Source organism: Megascapheus bottae, chromosome X, assembly GCF_031878675.1.
Source record: "Megascapheus bottae isolate mThoBot1 chromosome X, mThoBot2.hap1, whole genome shotgun sequence".
NCBI classification, from domain to species: domain Eukaryota; kingdom Metazoa; phylum Chordata; class Mammalia; order Rodentia; family Geomyidae; genus Megascapheus; species Megascapheus bottae.
Window position 1 is genome coordinate 28579404 of NC_143547.1, and position 12031 is coordinate 28591434.

The window sequence follows — 12031 nt, forward strand, 5'->3', positions numbered from 1 at the left end:
CTCTGAGCATGAAGATAGCTTATGGTTTGTCCCCAAGGTGGGGAAATTGTAATGGGGCTTTGACAAAGAAGACATATAAGTTCTTGAATATTCTTTAAAAAGGTAATTTCATTTCAACCCTGACTCAGAAGCCATGACTATGCCCTGCTACCAAAGCAGCTCTTTGTCGTTTGATACTGGCTAATAGGCAAGAAAACGTAAGCCTTAAATGTATTTTAGGAACAGCTAACAATGAATATGGTACCAGCATGACCAGTACACTAGACCTTATTGTTCAGATCTTCTGGGAAGCTTTCTAATAGTATTATCAAAAATGTAGTTTTGATAAAATATTTTAAGTACAAATATGTTGCCAGATTGGTACAAAAAGCTCACTGTATTCCCTTTACCCAAGGTCACCAGTTATCAGCTATTTATTTTCATTTATTTTATCATTTGTTCTTTCTGTTTCTTTTCCCAAATTTCAGCATAATTAATGAGAGATTGGTGCTCGCCAAGGCCATCCTATCTTTAAGTGTCTCATATGTAGCCACTAGTATAGCAGAACATTGATGGTGGGACCTGACCCCCAGGGATAAAGTATTATGTATATCCGTGAAGCACACATTTATAAATCACGCGGAGTCTTCTGTTGCTAGATAAAGAAATCACTGTAAGGGCTGGAAGTTTGGCCTATTGGTAAAGTACTTGCCTAGCATGCATGAAGACCTGGGTTTGATTCCTCAGTACCACATACATAGAAAATCCAGAAGTAGGCCGGGAGTTTGGCCTAGTGGTAGAGTGCTTGCCTAGCATGCACGAAGACCCGGGTTCAATTCCTCGGTACCACATACATAGAAAAAAGCCAGAAATGGTGCTGAGGCTCAAGTGTTAGAGCTCTAACCTTGAGAAAGTCCAAGGACAGTGCTCAGGCCCTGAGCTCAATCCCATGACTGGCAAAAAAAAAAAAGAAAATCCAGAAGTGGTGCTGTGACTCAAGTGGTAGAGCTCTAGCCTTGAGAAAGCCCAAGGACAGTGTTCAGGTCCTGGGCTAAAAGCCCAGGACAGGCAAAAAAGAAAGAAAGAAATCATTGTAAATGTATTAAATATAAACCTCTTTTTTTTTCAACATTCTTGTTAAGTTTGTCCCTAATTATGTCAAACTTTATTGTTAGGAAAGAAAATTTACTCCTTAACTTGGTGACCACAATATTCTTTAATATTTTTATTTATTCCAGCAAATGTGTCTTAACTTCTGTTTACTGAAAGAGTTGGAAGATATTTGCACCCTTAAAAAAGCTCCATATTCAGTTGAAAGAGGGTAAGGAATATCAAAATTCAGGGGAAGAGTGTTCTGTTGAAAGGACTATCTTGGAAGCAAAGGATGAAGATAATGGCTCAGTTTAGGATCTGGAGTATAGGTGCTAGTGAGTTATTTATATGGATCTCCCATATTTTTGAAGCTTTGCTGCTCTTAGATGATGATGTTCATGATTTAAGGAAGCTTTTGGTGTCATACGTACCACAGGTATGGTACCAGGCTAATTTGAATTCTGGCTCTTTCCCTTTGATCTAGCCAATTACTTGTGTCTCTGTTTCTTCATCTACCAAACCACATCTCTAGATGGTATGGAAATGTAATTGAGGCAATAGTTACTCTGTAAGTGCTCATTTTATCTTCTGCAAAGATGAAGTATGCAGTGAATGGCATTAAAAATATTAGGTATTAAAGTGAGAACCTACTTTTTGTTTGTTTTGATAATGGGGCTTGAACTCTGGGCCTGGGCGCTAACCCTGAGCTAGCTCAGGGTTACTGCTCTGCGTCTTGAGCCACAGCGCCACTTCTGGTTTTCTGGTGGTAAGTGAAGAAAAGAGTCTCACGGACTTTAGTGCCCAGGCTGGCTTTGAACCGTGATCCTCAGATCTCAGCCTCCTGAGTAGGTAGGATTATAGGCGTGAGCTACTATCCCAGCTGTTTTTTTTTCAGCAAATAACTAATTACTATCTGAATTAAACATAATAGAGGGCTGAGAGTGTGGTTTAGTGGCAGAGTACTTGCCTAGCATGCATAAAGCCCTGGGTTTGATTCCTCAGTGCCACATAAACAGAAAAAGCTGGAAGTGGCTCTATGGCTCAGGTGGTAGAGTGCTGTTCTTGAGCAAAATAAGCTCAGGACTGTACCTCGGCCCTGAGTTCAAGCTACTGGACTAGCAAAAATATGAAAAAAAATGATAGAAAATACCATATAATATAATGAAAACAGCAGCAATGATTTATTAACCATTTTTTCTTTACTAGGCACTGGATATTTCTCTTACCTGAGGATATATTTCCTGAGGCAAAAGATTTAGAATGGTAAAACAGCTAAATTACTCAAGGTCAAACAGCAAAGAAGAGGTAGAGTTTTTCTGTGAGGGATACTAGAAGGGTGCCCTTGGAGCCTCAAGAATGAGTAGGAATAATATATAAACAAAGTAAAAAGTAGAGAGAAGGGATTCCCAGGAAGAGGGAACAGCAGGTGTTGTTATGGCACAGAGGTGGGAGAGAGATTTGGAAAGAATCCACGGAGCATTAGCTAGGATCTGGAGAAAGAGGTTAGGTAGGCAGGAAAAGATTGACAGTGCCTTATGGGACCTCATTAAGGATCTTCTGTTTTATTCCAAGAACAATGAGAAGCTGTTGGAAGGTGTTTTTAACCTTTTCTTAAACCACACGTGCATGCATGTATATAAAATCCAGAAATGAGTGCATGTAGTCTAAACAAAAATGATGTAACAAAGTCTTCAATGTCACACTTTGTGATGTAATGGAGGCAGTGTGTCTGGTTCAGATGTGTAGGTATTAGCAGTTTTTACTATCTACCATGAACATTTCCTAACGAATTGCTATGATGCTGTAAGAAGCTGGATTCAGAATGCTTCTATAAAAAGGTTTAATCAGACTTATATATCTAATAGATCATTCAGCTTTGCTCAGTCTTCTTGAATGGATTAAAAAATTGAAGTGTTAAGGAGACAGAAATCCAGATTTCCATCAACCTTGGAAACCTGGGTTGATGTTCAGTGATAGAAATGAAACTGTCAGGTCTGGGAGTTCAGCTTAGTGGAAGAGTGCTTGCCTAGCATGCATGAAGATCCAGGTTCGATTCTTCGGTATCACATACATAGAAAAAAACTGGAAGTGGTGCTGATGTTCAAGTGGTAGAGTTCTAGCCTTGAGAAAGTCCAAGGACAGTGCTCAGGCCCTGAGCTCAAGCTCAGTACTGGCAAAAAGAAAAAAGAAGAAAAAAAGATGAAACTGTCAGAGCTGGGAGTAGGTGGCTCACGCCTGTAATCTTATTCAGGACACTGATATCTGAAGATACCAGTTCAAAGTCAGCCTTGACAGGAAAGTATGAGACTCTTTATCTCTTAATAACAAAATAACCCAGAAGTATAGCTGTGGCTTAGTTGGTAGAGTGCTAGCCTTGAATAAAAAATAAGATCAAGGACAGCACTTAGGCCCTGCAATACCTGCACACAAAAAAAAGAAAAAGAAACTTTTAAGTACAAGACTGATTTAAGCATAGCATGATGAATATATTTCAGTGACTAACTGAAAAGTTACATCTTTTTGTTTTATATGTGTATGTTTTCTGTGATGACAGTACATATTTGAAGATTTGGGAACTTACACATTTTTTTCAATGCTTATATATTTATTTTTATCTAGGTATTGGAGGTTTTTATGTTTTAAATTATTGCTTATGTGCATAGTAATTTTATGGGAGGAAAACCAGTGTTCTTATCCACTTGCTGTATTCACCAGGCCACTAATGTATTTACTTTTAAGTAGTAGCTGATAGAAGCTTTTGCAGGAGCAGAGAGTGGTTAGTTGGTGACTGAATTGTCTAAAGTAGGTTTATTCAAACATTTACTAACTGGCAGGCTGGTTAGCCTAAGTAGTAGGACCCAAACTAAGATGGATCATTCCACTCCATTGGTTCTTTCCTGTAGCTGGCAGGTCTGGACTTGTTAGTATGGTGGTCTCAAAGAGTAGCAAATGAATGCAAGCACCTGGCCAAAAGCACCTTTCAAGTATCTGCTTATGTCACACTTGCTATTGTTCCATCAGCTGAATCACATACAGGCTTCCATGGACAACCGAGTCATTGTGAGAGAGGACCATTGAAGGAGGTGAATACAAAGAAATGTGAAAAATAGGAGGCCTTTACTATATATAATGATTCATAATAATTAGTAATGAATATTTGCACTTAGAATGGGGATATCGCTCAGTAGTAACTTCCTAGCTAGCTTTGCAAATCCACGGTTTCTATTTTCATTCCTTTAAACAATGCTTTATAATTCTGAATTTCTGGAAATTTAAGAATTGTTTCCTTGTAGTTAGTATACAAAAACATTACCAGTGGCTTTATTGTTTTTGGTATTATTTTGCTGGTATTGGGGCTTTAGCACTTATTGAAGATAAGAGTCTCAAACTTTCTTGCCCAGGCTTGCTCTGAACCTTGATCCTCGGATCTCAGGCTCCTGAGAGGAGAAGATTACAGGCATGAGTCACCAGCACTACACTGTAATTATTTCTTTGCCAGTCCTAGGGCTTGAATTCTGGTCCTGAGCTACTTTTGGCACTCTACCCCTTGAGCAACAGTGCCACTTCCAGTGTTAGGTATTCTTACTCAATTTTTATTGTAATACATTCTGCTTGTACATTACTTTTTTGCCAGTCCTGGGGCTTGAACTCAGGGCCTGAGCACTGTCCTTCAGTTTTTTTTCCCCTGTGGCTCATGGGGTTTGAACTCCACCTGGGCACTATCCATAAGTGCTTCAGCTAAAGGCTACCAAGCCTACCTTTGTGCCATGCCCCAGTTCCCATTTTCTACAGGTTAATTGGATATAAGAGTCTCAGATCCTAGGGCCAGAAGTTTGGCTTAGTGGTAAAATGCTTGCCTAGCATGCACGAAGTCTCGGGTTCAATTCCTTGGTACCACATATATTAAAAAAAAGCTGAAAGTGGTGGTGAGGCTCAAGTGGTAGAGCTCTAGCCTTGTGAAAATCTGAGAACAGTACTCGGGCCCTGAGCTCAAGCCCAGGACTGGCACACATACATACACAGAAAAAAGAGTCTCAGATCCTTTTGTGCTCTGGCTGGCTTTGAACTTGGGATCCTCAGATCTCAGCCTCCTGAGAAGCTCAGATTACAGGCATGCGCCACCATGCCTGGCTCAGCTGCTTTTTGTTCAAGGCTAGCATTCTATCACTTGAGCCATAGCACCACTTCCAGCTTTTTCTGTTTATGTGGAACTGAGGAATTAAACCCAGGGCTTCATTTATGCCTAGGCAAGCATTCTACCATTAAGCCACATCCCCAGTCTGTGCAATAGTTTTTAGTGTTAAAATTGTACTTTCTTTTTTATTTACATATGCTTAGTAAATATTTGTTCTTTGTCTCTTAAAAAAACTTCTCTGTTAATATGTCTGGCAAATCTTGTTAAAACCCATTTCTGATTATAATATATTCTAGAAACTAATGTGAATAAACTATTAGGATCTTCACATCTTCTACAATGTGTGAAATAGAGTGATGGTTTCTATGAAAGGAAGCTAAAGAGAGACTAGGTTCAGATGTAAGTATTCTTGTAAGTGGCTTATCTGCTCATTGATCTTGTGCAACTTATCTAAAGGAAGCCTTGGGTTTCCTCAGACCCTGTTAATGCTATCACAAGAAAACCTAGTGTACTATATTGTACTCTTAAGTTTTATAATTAGAGAGATTTACTTGGAGAATCTACTACTATTTAAGAAATGAGAAAAAACATTTGTAACCTCTAGTTGCAACCTTTATGTATTTTATAATTTTTACCTAAGAAAGCAGTTTTTATTAGGGCATTGTGAAAAGGACAAAAGATTTTCTATAGGTATATTTTATTTGATGAAGATTTAAAAATCTTGTGGTTTCAGTGAAGAATCTAGAAATGTACTGTGAAGTATTTAGTGGCCAGAAACAACCAATTTGAGACATTGGCTTTTGATCTTTGCTCTGTCTGCAAGATCTCAGATAACATTCTTCACATAACTAACATAGGCTTCACAACAACTTAAGCACTGAAATTAATACATAAAAATGCGACTAGATCCTGTGAGGTGCATGTGGGAAACTGTACGAAGGGTCACAGTGGGCATCTCAGAGGTGTACATTCCTCTAGAAAACTACTTGGTGATAGAATCTTAGCTTCTCCATGGATATAAAAAGTCCCTAACATTGTAAAAATCAGTGACTTCAAAAAACCCATTAAAATGTATTTTGTTAGCCAGTTGCGGTGGCTCATACCTGTAATCCTAGCTACTCAGGAGGCTGAGATCTGATGATGGAGGTTCAAAGCCAGCCCTGGCATGAAGTCCAAAAGTCCATGAAACTTTTATTTCCAATTAACCACTAGAAAAATCAAAAGTGGTGTTTTGGCTTAAGGGTTAGGGTCATCTCCCAGCTCCAAGGTAGGGTGGCAGCCTTGAGTTGAAGAGCTCAGGGACAGTGCCCAGGCCCAGAGTTTAAGCCCCACAACCGACAAGAAAAAATTGTCAGACACTGGTGACTCACACGTGTAATCCTAGCTTCTCAGGATGCAGAGATTAGGAGGATTCCAGGTCAAGGCCACTTGGGCAAAAAGTTAGGAAGATCTAATCATCAGTAATTGTGCACGGAGGTATACTTCTTAACCTAGTTATGGGGGAAATGCAAATAGGAGAATCAGGTTCCAGGCTTGCCTCAGCATAAAAGTTCATCCCTAGCCAGATACTTTTTATCCTAATCATTCAGGAGGCTGAAGTCTGAGGATCCTAGTTTGAAGCCACCCTAGGCCAGAAAGTCCATGAGACTCATTGCCAGTTAACCAGCAAAAAAGCTGGAAGTGTAGCGTGCTAGGCCAGGCATTTGACCTAGTGGTACAGTGCTTGCCTAGCATGTGCGAAGACCCATCCAGGTTCAATTCCTTGGTAATACATACGTAGAAAAAAGCTGGAAGTGGTGCTGTGGCTCAAGTGATAGAGCTCTAGCCTTAAGAAAGTCCAAGGATAGTGTTCAGGCCCTGAGCTCAAGCTCCAGGACTGACAAAAAGTAGAGGGGGCTGGGAGTTTGGCCTATTGGTAGAGTGCTTGCCTAGCATGCAGGAAGCCCTGGGTATGATTTCCCGGAACCACATACCTAGAAAAGCTAGAAGTGGTGCTGTGGCTCAAGTGGTAGAGCGCTAACCTTGAGGGAAAAGCCCAAAGATAATGCTCAGGCCCTGAGTTCAAGACCTAGGACTGCCCCCCCCCCAAAAATGTGTAGAGTGCTCCACTTCTGGCCTTTTCTGAAAGTTAATTGTTTTTCTGCTCCAGCTAGTTTTCAAACTGACCCTCAGATTTACTGGCCTGAGCCACCATCACACTGCAATATGTACATTTTTGCTGACATAAAGTACTTCTGAAAGTCTGTTGAAGACATTGATAGGCTTGGCATACATGCCCAAGGGTCAGTGGATAGGAAGATATTTCATAATGTTTATGTATATGTTTTGTGTTTTAAGCTATGCAAATTTCCCTGTCTCAAATGAAACACAGGCTGGGCACCATTGGCTCAAACCTATAACCCTAGCTACTCAGGAGGCTGAGATCTGAGGATCACAGTTCAAAGCCAGCCTGGTCACAAAAGTCCCTGAGACCTTTATCTCCAATTCACCCAACACAAAATCAAAAGTAGAGCTGTTGCTCAAGTGGTAGAGCACTGGCCTTGGGCTGAAGAACTCAGGGACTGTGTCCAGGACTAAGGTTCAAGCCCCAGGACTATCCTACACACGCACGCACGCACGCACGCACGCACGCACAGAAAAAACATGATAATGATGATGGGAATTTTCATGAGCTCTTTTCCAAATTGACCTGGTCAGATCTATTCTGGTTCAAAAAAATATATGCAGTCAGGTTTTTCCCTAAGAATGCCTTCATAATGGTATACTTTTGGTTTTTGGTTTGGTTTTTTTCATATATTTTTATTGTAATTAATAGAAGGGTTACATTATATTTGCCAGATAGAAGGTGCATTCATTCACATACATTGATACCCTTTCTCTACTTTTGGTTTTTATGGTAGCCAAGGGCTTTTTTTTTCTAGTCCTGGGCTTGAGCTCAGGATCTGAGCTCCACTTCCAGCTTTTTTTCTGTGGACGTGGTACCAAAGAATCAGACCCAGGTCTTTGTGCATGGTACGCAAGCACTCTACCTCTAGGCTAAACCCCAGCCCTTTTTTAAAATTGTTTTATTTTTTGCTGCCCTGGAGATTGGACTCGAGGCCTGGGCACTTGTCCTTGGGGTTTACCACTTGAGCCATAGCACTTCCAGCTTTTTCTGTGTATGTGATACTGAGGAATTGAACCCAGAGCTTTGTGCATACTAGGCAGGCTCTCTACTACTAGGCAACTCTCCCGGCTGTGGGCCCAAAGCTTTGTGTATGCTATATACACACACACAAATCTTTAACCATAATCCTGCCTTTTCCAGAATGCCATGAGTAGAATCAGAAATCATACAAAATATAGCCCTATGTTTTTGGCCAGTCCTGATGCTTGAACTCAGGACCTGGGCTCTGTCCTTGGACACTTTTTGCTCAAAGCTATCACTCTACCACTGGAGCCACAGCGCCACTTCTGGCTTTGTGTATGTGTGTGTGTGTGTACGTGTACGTTTGTACGTGGTTCCAGGGAAAATCCAACCCAGGGCTTGGTGCATGAGGCCAAACACCCAGCCCAATATATCCATATTCTGAGTTAAGAGCCTAATTAATTTTCTTTTTAGTCACTGAATATTCTAGTACATGTACCAATTCTTTTGAAAAACATACAGGATCCTCATATTTTGGTGATTATGACTAAAACTTTAAAGTTAGCATATAAGATCTTTGGGTAAAAAAAAAAGATCTTTGGGTAGACATGTCAGTTTCTGAGAACTGTTTTTTTTCTCAATTATTCTGCCTCACTCTGATTTTTCTCCTGGATTTTACTGGTAAATTTATTATACTGTTACCTCATAGTTCTTAAATACTACTTTTTTTGTTTACTCTTTTGTGTCTTTTAGCTTTTATATGTATTTACCAGATGAGGAAACATCTTCAAGCTTACTGATCCTTTTCTTGACACTATCAGCTTTATTGTTGAACTTACTGTTTGAGGTTTTTAATACTGGTTTCTTTGTTTTGGGGGATTCATTTGGGCAGTAGTGATAAGGAGGATTGAACTGGGCCTTGTATTTATCATTTGGTAACTCCTTAGTCCTTTTTAAAAAACTTCTAAAAAAATATTTCTACGATTCCCTTTTTACTTCATCCTTTTTTCCCCCTTGGTAGTACTGGGGTTTGAATCTGAGGCTTTGTTTTTGCTAGGCTGGCCCTTAGCCACTTGAACCATGTGTCTAGCCCTTTTTACCTTATTTTTTCAGATAACGTCTCTTTTTTGCCAGTCCTGGAGCTTGAACTCAGGGCCTGAGCACTGTCCTTGGGCTTTCTCAAGGCTAAAGCTCTTCTACTTGAGCCACAGCACCACTTTTGGCTCTTTCTATGTATGTGGTATCAAGGAATCGAATCTGTGTCTTCGTGCATGCTAGGTAAGCACTCTACCGATAGGCCAAATTCCTAGTGCCTAGGCCTCTTTTTTTGCCCAGGACAATTATTGGTCTGTATTCTCCTGTACCTATTGCCTCCCATGTAGCTAGAATTACAGGAGTACATTACTGTGCCTGGCTTGTTTGTTGAGGTAGAAATTTTCAAACTTTTTGCCTGTGCTGGTCCCAAACAGTGATCCTCATAAATCTGTACCTCAAGTAGCTAGGGTTACAGGCATTAGCATGTTTCTACCCAGTAAGAATGTTATTTTTCTGTAGTACTGGGATTTGACTTCAAGGATGTTTGCTCTCTAGTTAAGAGTGCTATGACTTGATCCATACTCTCAAACTAGATTCTTTTTTATAGCTTTCATTCTTTTACTGAAATGATGTCTGGTCTTGCATATGATGTGGTTTTTCCATTCATCCGTAATATGGAAATTGTAGTTCTTATTTTGCACTAGTACTAGAACTCTTCACTTGCCTTTTTTCCTCTTAAGGCATACACTTTACTACTTTTAAACTACACACCATCTCCAGCTTTTGCTGATTAATTGGTGATAAGAGAGACTGAAAGACTTTTCCACCTGATCTGGCTTCAAACCATGATTTTCAGATCTCACCTTCTTAAGTAACTAGGATTATTAGGTCTGAGCATTGGTACCTGACTTAATTATGCTTTTAACTTCTCTTTATGGCAGTACTGGGGGTTTGAAGTCAGTTCTTTGGGGTTGCTAGGCAGGCATTCTGTTGCTTTAGCCACATTCTCAGTTTTATTTTTCATTTAGTTATTTGCCCGAGAGAATTTCATGGTTTTGCTCAGGATTAGCCTCTCACCACAAGCCTTCAGTGCTCCTCCCTATACCTTCTTGAATAGCTAGGATTCATAGGCATAAACCACTGTGCCCAGCCCTAATTTTTCTTTCTGATTTATTTTTTTACTGATCCTGGAGCTTTAACTCTTGGCCTGGTTGCTCTCTGTCCCTGAGCACTCTACCACTTGAGCCACAGCTCCACTTCTAGCTTTTTTGTGTGATTAATTGGACTCAGTCTCAGACTTTCCTGCCCGGTCTGGCTTTGAGCTATGATCCTCAGATCTCAGCCTCCCTTGAGTAGCTAAGATTATAGGTGTGAGCCACCAGCACCTGGCTTAAATTTAATTTTTGATAGTCCCCAAATCTGTTATACTGAAGTTTGATATGATCACTTTATAACTTGAAATATTTTCTTGCCTATGTTATACCTCATAAAATGATGAAAGCTAAACAGAAGATGCTATGCAAGTATTTGATGTATTTGGAGGAAAATATTGGCTCAGAAATGATATCTTTAGTGTGGGAGTTTTCTGTTAATCTAATTTAGGATTTGGCGTGTTTTTGCTGTAGACACCAGAGATTTCAATTCCTCTAGTGATTCCTTCGTTTTGACTCTTTGCTTGGCTTTAAAGTTTTCCCTTATGATGCTTCTCAAGACCTGTGGGTTTTTTTGTTTTTGTTTTTGTTTTTGTTTTTATTCCCCAGTTACTCATAGGTAGTTAATTTGCCAAGTATTTGTGGTTGGTTAGTGGAGGTCAGGGTGCAAGTTCTTACAGTTTTGATTAAGCCTGAGATTTAGGCACGTATTTGAACCCAAGTCTTGAGTGTGACACTGACAAAAAAAATTCTGTTGTTCTTTCAGGGGTGGAACTTCTTTTTCTTTTTCCCTTGGTTCACTTTCCCCAGCTGTGTTGGATATCTTTCAGTGTTCTGTGGCTCTTAAGTCCTTCCCCCTTGAGGATTACGCCTTTTGTTCTGTACTAGACATAAAAGAAAGGAGTCTAGGCAAGTTTCACAGTGGGTACTTCATGGTTGAGCCAGTTGGCACCACTCTGGGAGCTATGTGAAGTTTTCCTTGGTCTTCACTTGAAGACTTCATTTCCTGTAGGAAAATCTTTCAAGAGTGTGCGAATTTATGTGTCAAAACCAGGAGCTTCCTTCAATTTCTGGCCTTCAGTAATTTGTCGTAATTTCTAGTCTAATCTTCCTATTAGCACAGAACTGAATCTCTGCAAGCCCCTATCGCTAGTTCAAACTCAGTTCTCTCACAGGTCCAATAAAAGTAGCTGCCTTTCAGTATATCTAGCTTCTTTCTTTGTTACAAGTGTACAAATTATGGTTTCACAGTGCTTTATATGTCCAAAATGAAACGAGTCCTAAGGTAAGTTTTAATCTATATAAATGTCTAATGTAGTATATGGTATAGAGAAACTTGATACAGATTCATTTTTTTTCTCTTTGTTTCTTAACTCCTTAAATGTTATAAGGAGGCAGAAACAATTATATATGCTTTGTAGTTATTGAGCATGTTGTTAGCACTTGTCAATTGCCTAATTAAAAATTATAGCATGATTTAGTCTGTTTAGATTGTTTTGTTAGTGTTCATAA

At 39.7% G+C, this 12031-nt stretch overlaps 1 protein-coding gene across 1 annotated transcript in view; it reads left to right on the forward strand.

The window, feature by feature from the left end:
• The window catches only part of Jade3 (jade family PHD finger 3), a 113263-nt gene that overhangs the window by 3751 nt on the left and 97481 nt on the right, over nt 1–12031 (forward strand). The gene's annotated exons all lie outside the window — the stretch shown is intronic.